This window comes from Stegostoma tigrinum, chromosome 3 (assembly GCF_030684315.1).
Source record: "Stegostoma tigrinum isolate sSteTig4 chromosome 3, sSteTig4.hap1, whole genome shotgun sequence".
In the NCBI taxonomy this organism is placed as follows: Eukaryota; Metazoa; Chordata; class Chondrichthyes; order Orectolobiformes; family Stegostomatidae; genus Stegostoma; species Stegostoma tigrinum.
The window spans coordinates 62,992,449-63,004,550 of record NC_081356.1 but is presented as its reverse complement, the minus strand read 5'-3'; positions in this window follow the sequence as shown (position 1 = coordinate 63,004,550).

Below are 12,102 nucleotides of genomic sequence, written 5' to 3'. Positions count from 1 at the left end.
AGCCCATCAAACCTACACTATTCCACGTACGTCCATATGCTTATCCAATGACGACTTAAATGTACGTAAAGTTGGCAAACCTACTACCACTGCAGGCAAAGCATTCCATTCCCTTACTCTTCTCCAAGTAAAGAAACTACCTCTGACATCTGTCCTATATCTTTCACCCCTCAATTTAAAGCTATGCCCCCTCGTGCTCGCCGTCACTATCCTAGGAAAAAGACTCTCCCTATCCACCCTATCTAACCCTCTGATTATTTTATATGTTTCAATTAAGTCACCTCTCAACCTTCTTCTCTCTAATGAAAACAGCCTCAAGTCCCTCAGCCTTTCCTCATAAGACCTTCCCTCCATACCAGGCAACATCCTAGTAAATCTCCTCTGCACCCTTTCCAAAGCTTCCACATCCTTCTTATAATGTGGTGACCAGAACTGTATGCAACACTCCAAGTGCGGCCGCACCAGAGATTTGTACAGCTTCACCATAACCTCTTGGTTCCGGAACTCGATTCCTCTATTAATAAAAGCTAAAACACTGCATGTCTTCTTAACAGCCCTGTCAACCTGGGTGACAACTTTCAAGGATCTGTATACATGGACACCGAGATCTCTCTGCTTATCTACACTACCAAGGATCTTACCATTAGCCCAGTACTTTGCCTTCCGGTTACTCCTACCAAAGTGCATCACCTCATACTTGTCTGCATTAAACTCCATTTGCCACCTCTCAGCCCAGCTCTGCAGCTTATCTATGTCTCTCTGCAACTTACAGCATCCTTCGTCACTATCCACAACTCCACTGACCTTAGTGTCGTCTGCAAATTTACTAACCCATCCTTCTAAGCCCTCATCCAGGTCGTTTATAAAAATGACAAACAGCAGTGGATCCAACACCAACCCTTGCGGTACACCACTAGTAACTGGTCTCCAGGATGAACATTTCCCATCAACTACCACCCTGTCTTCTTTCAGAAAGTCAATTTCCGATCCAAACTGCTATATCTCCCACAATCCCATTCCTCCGCATTTTGTACTTTTTCGTGACGATCAAAGCTGTATCCTGTTCTCAGATGTAGTAATTGAATTGGCAGATACATAAAACAAAGGGTATAAAAGCAGGGACTGTCCCCTGCTCGGGGAGGATCGCTCATGATATATGTATCAGGCAATTCCCAACTCCAAAAAGGGACTGCTAAACCATTTTGACTTTACATTCACTGGCATTGCGTTCACAGGGTTCGTCACTATCATCATCCTGGGGGTCTACACTTGACCGGAAGTTAAATTGGACCAGCCGTGCAAACATTTGGCTACAAGAGCAGTTAAGAAGCCAGGACGTCTGTAGCAAATAATCATTTCCTGTTTTCCCAGTGCTTGTTGACAATTAGGCTCAAGTCAGGTGGGTGATGGAATCTGCTCTTTTTGCCTGGATGCATGCAGCTCCAACAACATTCAAGCTTGACATAATCTTGAATAAGGCAGCCCATTTTATTGTTTCCTAAGACACTACTTTTAATATTCGCTTCCATCAATGATACAATGGACTATCAGAATTTAACATCTAGGTGATGCACTGCATTAACTCAAACAATATCTTCCAACCCCAATCTTTCCCAACTAGAATAACAGCAGCAGATACATGGGGAATATCAACATCTTCAGGCTTCCTTCCAACCAATAAACCAGGCTGACTCAGAACTAGGGATAACAGTGTGGAGTTGCAGAAACACAGCAGGCCAGGCAGCACCAGAGGAGCTGGAAAGCCGGCATTTCGGGTAGCGACCCTTCTTCAGAAATGGCGAGGGGGAAGGGAGCTCAAAAATAAAGAGAGCGAGAAGGCGTGGGGATGGGGATGGCAGGTGAGATGGCGATAAGTGAATGCTTGCATAGAATGTTGCGAGGGGTGGATAGACAGGCAAGAAGGCTATAGTTCAGGCCCACTGCATCCACTGTTCCTAATGTGGCCTCCTGTACATTGTTGTGACCAAACGAAGACTCACACCGTTTTGTAGAGCATCTGCGTTCTGTACGCAACAAACTGTTTGTGAACCATTTTAACCACCCCCACTGCTCCCTCGATGACATGTCCATCTTGGGCCTTCTGCTGAGTGACAATGACGCCACCCCCAAACTGGAGGAGCAGCAACTCATGTTCTGCTTCCAGAACCAACAGCCTGATGGCCTAAACATGGAATTCGCCAGCTTTAAAATCTCCTCAACCCCAGTCTTATCCCACATCCAAACATCCCTCTCATCCCCACCTCCTTGACCTGACACAAGCTGTCCATATTCTCTTCCACCTACCCGCCCCTCTCACCTCACTGACCAATCCCCACCACTCCTTACATGCACTCACCTATCACCAGTCCACCCACCCTCTCCAGCCCCACCCCTCCTCTCTCTATTTCTAAGCTCCATTCCTGCTACCCCGCCATTTCCGAAGAAGGATCCTGAACAAAAACATCAACCTTCCCACTCCTCCGGTGCTGCCCGGCCCGCTGTGTTCCCCCAGCTCCACTTCGTTACCTCTGACTCCAGCATCTGCAGTTCTTGCTATGACTCAACTACACTGCTATTCCTTCACTGCTTATAAGGTCAAAATCCCAGAACCCTTTCAAAACAGCACTATTATGGCCCTAGACCAAGGATTTCAGCAGTTCACCAACACCCTCTCAAGGGCAGTACATGATAACCCAGTCAGCAATGATAAAGAATACTAATACATTACACTTGGAGCAAAATTGTCTGCTTTGAAATCCAGCTGCCGCAAGTACAAGATCATCCATAAGCTATACATAGTGGAGGTCTAAATCAATAATCGGAGTAAACAGAGCATGAAAATAAGACAAAACATGGAAAACAATTCAAAAGATAATGGGCTAGAATATACAAGGGTAGAAATCATGCTTCAGCTATACAAAGCCCCGAATATGCTACACCTAGACTACTCAGAGAAACTGTGCACACCACACATTGGGAAGGACAAACTGGCCTCAGAGAATACAGTACATTGATAATCAATTAATCTTAGATTTATAATCAAAGGCATCATAAGTCAGGCAAAGGCAGGTACGTGGAATTAATTCACAGATCAGCTGTCGTCACATTGAATTTGAAATGGATTCCAGAGGTTAAAATGGGCTACTCACATTCCTATGTTCACATGCTCTTATCCTACTCGAGTTGAATTCAGTTAATTCAATTAAATGGGACTCTCAAAGAACTCAGACAAGCAGTGAAGGACACAATACTAGAACCTGATCTTTATACACTTAAGCAAGATTTCACTCACTTAGTATGCCAGAACTTGTTTAAGAAAAAAACACCAACTTTGGGAGATCTTATGGCACAGAGGTAGCATCCTTACCTCTGAGCCAGAAGATCGAATTCAAGTCCCAACTGCCAGAGGTGTGTCATGACATAACACAACAGGTTGACTAAAAGCATTTCAAAATATCAGCAGCGGTAAGTTGTCAATTACTCCCCACCTGAACATAACACTAGGTTTGATACACAAGTCGGCAATAGGTGCTTGAGTAGGCCATTCATTATGATCATGGCTGATCATCCACAATCAGTATCCTGTTCCTGCCTTATCCCCATAACCCTTGATTCCACTCTCTTTAAGAGCTCTATCTATCTTTTTCTTGAAACTATACAGAGGCTTGGCCTCCACTGCCTTCTGGGGCAGAGCATTCCATATATCCACCACTCTCTGGGTGAAGAAGTTTCTCCTCTACTCTGTTCTAAAAGGCCTACCCCTTATTTTTAAACTGTGTCCTCTGGTTCTGGACTCCCCCATCAGCGGAAACATGCTTCCTGCCTCCAGAGTGTCCAATCCCTTAATAATCTTATACGTCTCAATCAGATCCCCTCTCATCCTTCAAACTCCAGTGTATACAAAGCCAGTCGCTCCAATCTTTCAACATATGATAGTCCCGCCATTCTGGGAATTGACCTCGTGAACCTACGCTGCACTCCCTCACTAGCAAGAATGTCCTTCCTCAAATTGGGAGACCAAAACTGCACAGAATACTCCAGGTGCGGTCTCACCAGGGCCCTGTACAGCTGCAGAAGGACCTCTTTGCTCCTATACTCAATTCCTATTGTTATGAAGGCCAGCAAGCTATTAGCTTTCTAATATCGCAGTATCTCCTACAGTTCTGACCTAGGCAATGTGCATAATTTAAGCCAATAATTTTGGGTTTTATAGGAGACTATAGATCTCATGTTATTTACATTTATTATGTACTGTAGAAAGAAGCTGATTTTGTATTTTTAAATTTGATTTTAAGTTAAAATATTTCTAAATAGCATAAAGTTCTACCATAACTTACATTTCTGTTTTATTGTTATTTTCTTCATTTATAATTGGCTCATTGTCCAAGCTTTCTTCAGGCACATTCAGGAGTGGAACACCAGGGAGAGACACATTATCTTTGGATTTGCTCTGAAGCCAGGGACAGGAAGGCACGACAGTGATTGAGGCAAGTATGAAGATCAAGGAGGTAGAAGTGAAGGGTTCTCAGCCCCTGCAATTGTCCAGTGGGCTTGAGGTTCTCACAGCTTCTATGAACAAGAACGGAGGCAGCAAAATGTAGGAGTAAACTGACCATGGGGTGATTAAATAGAAATATACTAATAAGAGACACTGTTGTTAGGGTCACAGTTCACTCTAGCCAAATGCATATCCAAGAAGGGTCTGTTACTTGCCTGTTGCCAGCGGTAAAGGTGAAGAGAGAGAGAGATGCTTTACAAACAAGAGTGTAAAGGTCATCAAGGATGTGCAAGAATGTGAAATTGAGGTTAAAATTAGATCATCCATGGTCTTGTTGAATGGTGAAGCAGGCTCAAGGCACTGAGTAGCCGCCTTTTGCTCCTAATTCATATGTTCGTATATCTGCTAGGACTGGAATGGACTTTCACTAAGCACTACCATTAGTAGTTAGCTAAAGAAGTTAAGATTGATGTCAAATTGAAAGAAAAAGCATACAAGAATAGAGTAGGTCAGAAGATTGAACAAATTTTGGAAGCTAGAAAAAATGATTAAAATAAAATCAGGGAGAAACTAGAGTATGAGAAATGAATGGCTATAAATATAAAGTTCATAAAAAGGAAAATAGTAACTATTGAGTATTGCTCCATTAGAAGGTGAACCTGGAGAATTATTATTGGGAAACATGGAAATGATAGAAGGAGTGAACAAGGATCCTGTGTTTCATTGTAGAAGACAAAAAACTTCCCAAGAATACTCGAAAAGCAAAAGGTCAGTGGAAGAGAGGAAATTAAAACAATTACCATCACTAGGTTTAAACGTATTGATTAGAACTGACGTCTGACAAGTCCCATGGGCCTGATAGCTCACACTCTAGGATCTTAAAAGAAGTGGCTGCAGATAGAGTTAACACTTCGTTCCTAATTTTACAAATGTCCTTAGATTCTGGAAGGAACCTACCAGGTTGAAACGTAACAATTGTGACTTCTCTACTGAAGAAAGGAGGGAGACAACAAGCAGGAAACTGTAAACCAGGTAGCTAAACATCTGTAATAGGGAAGATGCTGGAATCAATTATTAAGGAAGCTATAACAATGCACTGAGAAAATCTCAGCCTTTGTGGAAGAGGCTAGAATGAGGCCTTTGTGGAAGAGGCTAGAATGAGGGGTCTCCCATTTAAGAGGAGCTGTCTCCCATTTTAAGGTGGAGTTGAGTTTTTTTTCTCTAGGTGAAGGTCCTGTATCTTTGTGTACCTTTTCCCAGAGACACCAGGCAAGGTCATTGAGGTTGTTTCTAATAGTTTGTTGAGTAACAAAGGAATCAAAGCTCTTCAAGTTGGTAAGAAAGTAGAATTGAGTCATCAAAGAGATTTGGCCTGATCGTATCCACTGGTGGAATAGTCTACTTTTACTGTGTGTGTGTGTGTGTTGATAGACATGTTTAACCCAGGGCATAGCTACCGTGTTTCACCAGATGTGGATTTGAAACATTAACTCTGCTTTTCTCCACAGATGTTGCCAGACCTGCTGAGTTTCTCCACCAATTTCTGTTTTGGAGACAAAGCTTAGGACCTCATCACAAGTCTTGGCCCTTTCCTGGTTAGTTTGAGCTGTTTGAAACAAGGAACATGATTGTTACTCACCCAAAAGGAATAGGCACAATGCCTTTTTAGTTAGCGCGCTTCTTGCTGCTTCTGCCCCTTGGTCCTTTTGAGCCTACTCAGGCATTCTGCATGATCATGGTTGATCATCCAACACAATACCTTCCTCCCACTTTCTCCCCATACTCTTTAATTCCTTTGAACCCAATAACTACATCTAACTCCTTCTTCAAAACATTCAATGGTTTGGCCTCAACGGTTTTCTGTGGCAGAGAACTCCAGAGGCTCATTACTATCTGGGTGAAGAGTTTCTCCTCACATCAGTCTTAAATGGCCTACCCCATAATCCATAAACTATGACCCCTAGTTCTGAACACCCTGGTCTTCGAGAACAGTCTTCCTGTGTTTATCCTGTCTATTCTTATTAGAATTGTATAGGTTTCTGTGAGATCCCCCCCTCATTCTCCTAAACCCCAGTTAACATAGTCCTTACTAATCCAGTCTCGTACATCATACGTCAGTCCTGCCAATCCAGGAATCAGTCTGGTAAACCTTTGTTGCACTCCCGCTGTAGCTAGAATATCTTTCCTCCGATAAGGAGACCGAAGCTGCATACAGTAGCCTCCAGGTGTGGTTTCACCAAGGCCCTGCAAATTGCAGCAAGACATCACTGCTCCTGTACTCAGATCTTGCTATGATGGCCAACAACCCATTTGCTGCCTTCTCTATCTGCTGCACTTGCATGCTTCTTTTCAGCAACTAGTGTAAAAGGAAACCCTGATCTTGGTGAACTTCCCTGAATCGATCACTGTTCAGAAAATAATCTGCCTTCCTGCTATTGTTAACAAAATGGATGCCACAATTAACCAGAGTGCAGTTCATCTGTTTTGCACTTCTCCATGACTCAGCTTGCCCAAATCATACTTCAGTACCTCTGCATCATCCTCACAACTCGCCTTCCTACCCGCTTTATGTTGTCTGCAGACTTGGAGATGTTACATTTAGTTCCCTCGTTGAAATCATTTATGTATATTGCAAATAGCTGAGGTTCTAGCACTGACCCCCACAGTAACCCACAGGTTACTGCCTACCACTTTAAAAAAGGCCATTTATCCCTACTCTTTGTGCTAACCTGTTCTCTACCCATTTAAGCACACAATCTCAGATCTCTTGTCCTTTTAATTTCACATTGCTAATATCTAATGTGGAAACTTATCAAAAGCCTTTAAAAGTCTCAGTAAACCACAGGCTCCCCCTTATCAACTCTACTTGTTACATCCTCAAACAATTCCTGTAGGTTTGTCAAGTATGATTTTCCTTTCGTAAGTTCATGTTAAGACTGTTCAATCTTGTCATTATTTTGCAGATGTGTGCGATTAAATCTTTATAATTGTCTGTAACATTTTCCACCACTACTGATGGTCAGGCTAACCAGTTTGGACCTTACTGTTTTCGCTCTACTTTTTTTCTAAATGGTGGGTTACATTAGCTACTCTCCAATCTGTAGGGGTTGTTCCAGCATCTATAGAATCTTACAAGTTAATCATCATTTTGCCCATTATTCCTACAGTCACTTCCTTTAAATGCTTTGGGATGTTGATTAGCAGGTCCTGGGTGTTTAGCAACCTTTAATTCTCAACACCATTTCCTTATTAATCGCAATTTCCTGCAGTTCTTCCTCCTCATTAGATCCTGCATTCCCCAACATTTTTGGGACTTTATGTGTGTCTTCCTTTGAGAACACAATGAAAATTTGTGTTTAATTAGTCTGCCATCTCTTTGCTCCCCATTATGACTTTACTTATTTCTAATCGTAAAGGACCTACATTTGTCTTCACTAATACTTTCTCCTCACATATATTATGAAGCTTTTATAGTCAGTTTGTATGTTCCCCACAAGCTTCCTCATACTCTTATTGTTCCCCTGTTTATCAATCCTTTTGTCCTCCTTTGCTGAAATTTAAACTGCTCCCAATCCTCATGTTGGCTGCATTTTTTTGTTGGCCAATTTGCATGTGCCTTTCTTTGATCTATTTCCTGTTTTTCCCTTGTTATCCATGCTTGGCCTATCTTTACTATTTAATTTCCTGCCAGACAGGAATGAACAGCGATTGTTACAGTTGCTCCATGTGCACTTTAAATGTTTGACATTCCCTGTCCACCATCATCTCTTTAAGTGACGTACCCCAATTTGTCATAACCAGCTCGCATTTCTTACCATTTTAGTGTCATTTATTTAGATTTAGGACCCTATTCTCAGAATCAATTACATCACTCTCCATCTTAATGAAGAATTCTTTCATAATATGATCATTCTTTCCACAAGGGCCCACACACACGTGGATTGCTAATTTTTCCTTTCCGATTACAAAAATGGTCTGTTTGTTAATTGGTTCCTCAATGCATTGACCCAAAAAGCCAAATCGTAATCATTCCAGGATTTCCTCCTCTACAGTTTTGTTGCTGATTTGATTTGCCCAATATATAAGCAGATTAAAGTGGCCAATGATTACAGTTGTCCCTTTATTGTTTGCAAGGTAATGCTGGTATCTTTAGCACTAACATGATGGGCTACCAGCATCACATGTTGGAAATCAAGTCCCATTACTTCCAACGTCATCACAAGTTAAAGACTTGAGGGAGAAACTGGGAAGTCAGTTCCAATGGTCCATGTCCACAGGGTTTCTTGTGAACCCTTTTGACTTGACAGCACTCGCTGCTGCTTGATCTGTTTCTTAAAATGTTTTTCATTTCCTTGCAGAAGATACAGAGCAAAAAGTTTGTAAATTATATAGGGTGTGACTCATTGGTGAGCCTACAGAAACTGACAAGGGAAAATGAACTGTTTCTCTGCAGGCTTTAGGTGCTTTCATTTTACTGCAGAGGAAAGGACAACATTTTCTTTCCGGGAGGGGCAATCATTACTGCATAAGTTGTTCAGCTATCTGGAAGCCTGTCACTTATTTGTTGTCATAAAGAATGCCTTTGCCATCAACAACGGTCATCATTCGACAGACCAATCAGCTATGTTTTCCCAGTCAAGTTGAGTTTTGTACACACTCCTTGTGAGAGTATGTCTGAAACTAAACCTCCCCCACTAGTCGAATAAACAACATTGTAAACAACACTTACAATCAGTGCTACTTTTTTAAATGCAGCAATCCTTTCCACAAACCTTTCTTTTAAATACAATCCATTTTCCATTTCAGTCTACAATTAAAAATGCAAAATAAGCTTGGACCATGTCCTTTTTATCAGGCTTTGAGTGGTGTGAGCTATGGCATGATGAATGCTAAAATTCGGAAAGATGTTCAGCAAGGCCAACCACAACATCAACTTCATATCACTGCATCTTGTTCATTTTTCTCAAGATAGCAAGATTCCTAGTAGGCAGCAGCGAGTTCCTAATTGACAGTCGTCATAGCTTGTTAAATCCCTTGTTAACAGCCCTACTTTTCATAAATTGCGATCTTACCTAGTTAGTATTGTAAATATGCCATGTAAACTAGATATTTCACCAGCTTAAAAGGGAACAAATCATCTAAATTTCATGCTTCACGCTGATAGGGTGATACTGGGGAATTAATGGGAAGGAGGGATGAATGACCAAAGGAAGCTTGGACTTTTTAAACTTGTACCCTCACTTGCCTCCATGTGAGCTGACAATGTAGTCTGTACCTCCAGTTCTCATTTCCAGCTGCTGAATGGTTGGCAATCCTGCTTGCCTGGTCTTAATCACTCAGCTAGTGTAGAGCTGTTCCAGAAACAGGGGTCAAGATCAAGCTGCCATCCCCATCTCCTTCCAACTTTCCCTTCCCATTCCCATTTGATCTAATAAAGTCCCACACTTAGAATCAAAGTCATGGCAGATTTATAAAATGGAATTCCATCTCCAAGCAATTTTTTTTGGCATGTATCCAGTAGTATAGATAAGTATTAATCAGTGGCTGTAGTGTATTTGTGTTTTCTAAAAACATTCAATGAAATGTGATGGTCAAAATTATTCCAAAAATTAGGAATAGAGATAATATATTAACCTGGACTGAGAATTAGGAAAAGGACAGAAAGCGAAGCATTCTGGGTTAGTATGCTAACTGGGATATTTTAAGCATTAGTGCTTGGGCCACAGGAATTTGCAATCAACGTGTATGATTGACATTGGGTGACTGAGCTTCAGGTTTGATGGTGATTCAAACTTTATTAGGAAAATAAATGATAAAGAGATGGATATGATGCTTTCGAGAGATATAGACAGGGTCAGAGTGGAATAAGAATACGACAGATGGAATAAAATGTCGTCCAAGTTATTTTGTCCCAGGAAAAAATGCCAATTTCTTTTTTCAAGGAAATATGGAGAGAAAAATGCTAACATCACTTCATCTCTTTTTTTAAACCATATGAAATGTACTTCCTTGCCTGAGGAGGTATCATTTGCAAGCTAACTTGCCACTGCAAACGCAATCAGGCACAAAAACTTTGGAAAAAAATAACAAATATATGCAATTTTAATTAAATAATTTCATCTTATCCAACACTATAAGATTGTTGTAAGCTGTAAAATGAGTAAATTTAAATTTTAAGGCAGTGTTTTCTTTTATTCATTAATAGCATGTCGGAGTCATGGGCTACGTAAAACCTATTTATTGGCCAATCCTAATTGTCAGAGGGCACCTAAGACTCAACCACATTGCTGTGAGACTGGACTTACATTTAGTCCAGACCCAGTAAGGGCAGCAGTTTCCATACTTAATGGCATTAGTGAACTTAAGTTTTCTTCTGATGTGACAATTTTCATTAGTTCAGACTTGGTGCCACTCCAGAGTGAAAATTTTGAAAGCGGTGGTGGCAGTGTGGGGGTAGGGCAGTTAGTGTGGGCTGGCTGACAGTGAGGTTTTGAAGCAAACAGCAAGGAGATGGGCACAAATAACAACTAAGACACTGCTGATTAAGTAACTTCTGTTGGTGTCAGCAGCTGGGCCTCAGAGCTCATCAGATCAGGCCAGGTTGTCAGCTAAAAATAATTACATACTTTCAAACTGGCCTTGCCAATCAGATCCCAGAACTGCAAAATCTAATCTGAGTCTCTGCTCCACTTCTGCCTCTACTGTTCCTGAGCTCTCAATCCCATGCCGCAGTGGAGATTACAACCCACAGTTTGGGAATCTCTCTTTTAAGATGTTGGCTGACGTACTTGGTGCTATGGCTACCTGAAACCTGTTCCTTTAGGTTAGACACCTTGTCACTTTTGTCCCAAAACGTACAGCACTGGCACAGTATTTGTCCCTGAGTATCTTTTCCAAATTGCATTCTTCAAGCTTTTGTTTGCTTCATTGTGCAGCTGCTGCTTTTACTCAGACTGCGATTTAAAAGATATAATCACAAATGTCAAAATTACTGTAGAAGTGTGTCTCAAAATGAAATTTGACTTTGGGTTAACATTTCTTCAACTTAGCAAGGACATGAATTTTGATGTAACAAATGCAATTCCTAATGTCATAAACATTCCTTCAAGGGTGAGAAATGTCTCTATCTTACAAGCTCTGCAGTTGGTACTGTCTTTGAAATATCAAACAGTTGCTTCACATGTGGCCTAGTGTGATTATTCTACTGGCATAGGTTTCCTGGATTGCTTTGCACACTGTACTCTGTTAAATGATATTTCACACATGTTATAATTGATTTTTATCCTGCTGGTGTGAAATATGTTAATCATTTTCAGTTTCATGGTCTCCAATCTTTTCTAATTTTGTGACTGTCACCTAATCACTAATATTTTTATACTGCCAAACAAATGTTTGGGAACTTAAAGCAAATTTGTATAGCAGTTCCAAAGTACAAATTTTATTCAATATAACTATGAACACAGGAATGTTTCAAGACAGATCTATATATGGTAATAACATCATCATCATCATCATCATCATGGGTACACATACCTGCTAATAAATACAATTAATAACTTAATTTATACAGCACTAGTGAGTCTCTCTGCTGTCACTCTTGCTAT